At 40.6% G+C, this 4,903-nt stretch overlaps 1 pseudogene; it reads left to right on the forward strand.

Annotated features, from left to right (window-relative positions):
• Positions 1-675: 675 nt before the first annotated feature.
• Positions 676-4,903, forward strand: part of LOC100963317 — a 15,370-nt pseudogene continuing 11,142 nt past the window's right edge.

The following is a 4,903-nucleotide window of genomic DNA, read 5'->3' on the forward strand; positions in this document are numbered from 1 at the left end:
AATAAAGCTTTTCTTTACACTATATTTAGATAAGATATTTCAGCATATCCTCTTCCTTCTCCCTGTTGGAAGTAACAAAATCTCAACACAAAAAGAGTCCAAATTAATGTGTTTTTTATACTTTTTTCAATATGTGGTCTACACCATCCCTGGCATTTTTTAGAAAGCAACATCTAATATGCCAAGTACTAGATGTCTTGTTGACATTTAATAAATGTCAAAAAAAGAACATTTCTCACTGAAATAACAATTTTATTTACAACCTTTTTGTAGGATTGCTCTCTTCCCAAGATAGCTTGTACAAGTCCAAGATCCTTTAGGAGACTTCTTCCTTATACATGTTGAGAACAGGAAATGTAAATTTTAGTCTATATAGGTTTATACCTGAAAGGAATGGATCACAGTCCAGATGGTTAGTACATCTTGAGCACTATTTACAAAGGGCTCTACTAGGCTAGGTAGAGAAAAAAGTTAAGGCAGGTGGCACTAAAACACTTCCTATCTCTAAGAAACTCTCGATCCCATGGGAGAGATAAGACATAGGAAGAAATATCCTCAATGCAAAGTCATTTGGAATGTGTCAAAGGACAGGCAAAAACTCAAGGAAATGACATTTCAAAAATAGGTCATAAGAATGCAATAGCAAACAAAATAAAATCTTTGTCCTCAAGGAGAATGCCTTCTGTTGAGAAACCATGTATCTCCATCCAGATCTATACGCCCATCATTGACCTTGATGTGTACAAGAGGTTAAGTGCAGGTAGAGCATGGGGAGAAAAGAGTGACACAATTTTAGACAGAGGCCTGAGAGTGCCTCCTCTCACATTGTGATATTTAAGGAGAGACTTGTAAAGAGATGAGGAAAGAGGAATGAATATCTGGGGCAGAAGAGCATTCTAGGCAGGAGACAAATAAGTGGCAGAACATTCCACCATGGCTAAACTCAGTATTCTGAAGGGGAATGAGAGGTGTTTAAGAGACGTGGTTGGAAAGACAACTGGAGCCTCGTTGCCCATCCCCATGGCCAGGGGCTTTGTGGGCTTTTGCTCTGAGTGAGGTGGAAGCTGTTGCAGGACTTTGTGCAGAACAGTGGCATGATCTATGGTGGGTTCCAGAAGGATTTCTCTGATTGCTGTGGGGGACAAGGGCATAGGAAGGAAGGAGCCCCATGAGGGGATGCCTTCATTTCCTAGGGCTACAATGAAACTACCATAATCTAGGTGGCTTACAACAAGAGAAACTTATTTTCTCATAGTTCTGGAGGCCAGAAACTCCAAATCAGGATTAGAGTAGATTGTTTCTGAAGGAGAAGTCCACACCTTTCTCTGAGCATCTGGTGGCAGCTGTAATTCTTGTCATTTCTTGGACTGTACATGTGGCACTATGATCTCAGCCTCCATCTTCAGGTGGCCTTACCCCTGCATCTCTCTCTCCTCTCTGTCTCATAGAAGGACACTCATCATTTGATACTGGCTTCACCCTATGTCAGGAAAACCTCATCTCTAGATCTTTCATTGTCAAAGACCTTTATTCCAAACAGTGTCACATGCCAAGGTTCGAGGGGGACATAGGTCTCTCAGAACTATTATCCAACCCAGGGCAGTGATTGAGCAATTCAGGCCTGGAATGCTCAAGTTCAATGGGGGAAATCAGATTCTAAGGTCCTTGAAGGTGGGAATTTTATGTTTGTTCACTTCGTGTCCTTGGGTTCCAGAACAATGTCTGTACATATGAGATACTCAATAAATGTTTGTGGAAATAATAAATATCACATTCTCCTCCCATCAGAAAGTCTTGACCCCAAATAAGAGTCCTGGGCCAGGAAATGTTCTGGCTTCACTGAGGGATGCCACCTTTTCCTGGGAAGCTGTGTCACCTATCCTGCCCCTTCTAATCTCATAAAACCCTGAGTGTCTGTCTGTGACAGACAGGTCACTTCTGAAGCATACATTTACGCTGTTATGTTCTCTACAGCTCTTTAGCCCAAGCCTTTGGATCAACTTACCAACTCCCCGAGTTGGGCAAGGAGCATTTCCTATCTTTGCTTTCAGCAAAACCAAAACCCTGAGCGTCCTGAAGCTATACCCACTCCTTATTCAGATTGAGTAACTGTTCACTGAGTATCTGAATGACCAGGATTAGTCTTGGGAACTAGAGATCCTCCCTCCTCCTCATTGCCCCTATAAAAGCTGGTGTCTGATAATATAATCTGTGGTGCAGATTCTGTCCCTCTCATTTGTGTTCTCCTCTGATCTGGGGAGAAAACATTCTGTCCCCTAATTCCACTGGGAGCCCACGTTCTTTTTTTTTTTTTTATTAAATCATAGCTATGTACATTAATGCAATCATGGGGTACAATGTGCTCATTTTATATACTATTTGAAATATTTTCATCAAACTGGTTAACATAGCCTTCATGGCAATTTCTTAGTTATTGTGTTAAGACATTTGTATTCTACACCTAGTAAATTTCACATGTACCCTTGTAAGATGCACCGTAGGTGTGGTCTTACCAATTACTCTCCCTCCACCCACCTCCCCCCCTCCCCTTTCCCCTTCTTTTTGGGCTATAATTGGGTTATAGCTTTCATAAGAGAGCTATAAATTAGTTTCATAGTAAGACTGAGTACATTGGATACTTTTTCTTCCATTCTTGAGATACTTTGCTAAGACATTACTCAGAAATAAAAACAAAGCAGGAGGAATTACACTACCAGATCTCAGACTATACTATAAATTGATAGTGATCAAAACAGCATGGTACTGGCACAAAAACAGAGAGGTAGATGTATGGAACAGAATAGAGAACCAAGAGATGAACCCAGCTACTTACCATTATTAGATCTTTGACAAGCCAATTAAAAACATTCAGTGGGGAAAAGATTCCCTATTTAACAAATGGTGCTGGTTGAACTGGCTGGCGATGTGTAGAAGACTGAAAGTGGACCTACACCTGTCACTATTAACTAAGATAGACTTTCACTGGATTAAAGATTTAAACAGGAGCCCACCTTCTTGATTCCAACTCAGCATTGAAAGAGGTGAGTGGTTCTCAGACATGGCTGCACATGGGAATAACCTGGGGAACTTCTTAAAACTACAGATGCCTGGATCCCACCCTTAAAGATGATGCTTTAGTTCATGTGGAGGGTGGCTGGGAGCCCCATTCATCAGGGATCTCCAGTCAATTCTAATATGCAAAAACTTGAGAACCGCTATCTTCTGAAGTGTGTAGGATGAGCTAACCTCAGGTTAGTGATTTGGGTGGGACCTGTTGTCTGTCTCTCTGCACTTTTTGTACAAAGAAAATAGTCAGCTAGATAATCCTACAGGGAACTTACCAATGCCAAACCCACATGTTCCTTCAGGGGCCAGCTGTAGTCACATGCAAATCACAGTCAGGAATTATGAGAAAGAATTTGTCCGAGAGTAACCTTTCTCCCTCCCACCACTGGAATTTTACTGTTTTAACACCACTATTCTTTGTGCTTGATCCACAAGAAGGGACTTTATTGAAATTTTCAGGAGAGACAAGGCAGGAATTAAAGTAGCATGACAGTTTTTCCCTTCACAAACGTTCAGGAGATCAAGACAGTCCTTTGTCTTTAATATCTAGTTCTTAGCCCAAGGAGTATCTGGCTCCTCAGATTCAGATCATTTCCACTTTTTCCTCAAAGACCTAAAGGCAGTAGCTTCCAGTAGTACACTGAGAACTATTGTGCTTTGGGACAACTTCAGATTTCATTATAAAATGGAAAGGAAGGAGGAGAGATGCCAGCCTGGATCTGCCTGAGAAATCCTGAGAAACTGAAGCAGGACACAGGATGTATCTGCTGGGATTTCATGAATTCAGAGTTCCCAGGGATGACAGAGTTCCCTGTGTATAAAACAACCACACCAGCTTCTGATTTCTATTACTATTTCTACTTAGATAAAATTACTTATAAATTAACTGGTCAAAATAGACTTCAGTGCTTTTTAATTTGTTTTTTTGTTGTTGGGGATTCATTGCGGGTACAAAGAACCAGGTTACACTGATTGCATTTGTTAGATAAAGACCCTCTTATAATTGTGTAAGAAATCCTCCAGCACCAACTCCTTGTCTCAGGCAGTGTTTTTCTCTCTCTCCTTGACTCTCAGCAGCTCTGCTAAGCAGATAGGGGAATAGGCAAAAGAAAACACTTCTTAACATAGGCTGGTGGTGTGGGCACGTTAGAATGGGTGACTCTTTCAAGTTCAATGCTCATCTTCTCTATTCATTCCCGCCAAGGTTATAAAGTGCCCCTCTAAGCACACATGACTCTCTTAAGTAAGAATTGAAGGTGCAGAGTGCCCAGGGGCTGATGGGAGCTTGGCAACAGCTTTAGACAGGCAGAGCTGGGATTGGAGAGGAGGGGGTCCAAGTGGAAGGAGGAGAGCAGAGGAAAATAACGGATGGGCTTTGCAGAAGTCTATGAAGCTGAATTTATAGGGCATGTAGGATTTCCTTAGCCAAAGTAAGAGTTTGTGGAAGTACAGCTGGATAGACAGCTTTGTCCCGAAAGCCCGTGTTGAGAGGTATGTTATTTACTTATTGTCCTATCTGCTTCGCAGAGCTGCTGGGAATCAAGGAGAGAGAAAAAAACACTGACGGAACCTAGGAGTTGGTGCTGGATGATTTCTTTCTTTTTTTTTTTTTTTTGGTGTTTAATATAATTTTAATTTGCAATCATTATTAAATTACTTTAATAAAATGTAAAAGTTATTAAATTTTAAAATATAAATTTTCCCATATTTTAGGGGGGTACATTTGGAAAATATCCTGATACTAAGAATAAAACAATAATTTCAACATTTGCAAGTCTGAAATAAAAACATACATGTAATAATTTAAGGGTGGAAGATTTATCCAGGTACCTTTGTT

The sequence above is a fragment of the Otolemur garnettii genome, unplaced genomic scaffold (assembly GCF_000181295.1).
Source record: "Otolemur garnettii isolate 467f Iridium unplaced genomic scaffold, OtoGar3 scaffold00074, whole genome shotgun sequence".
NCBI lineage: Eukaryota > Metazoa > Chordata > Mammalia > Primates > Galagidae > Otolemur > Otolemur garnettii.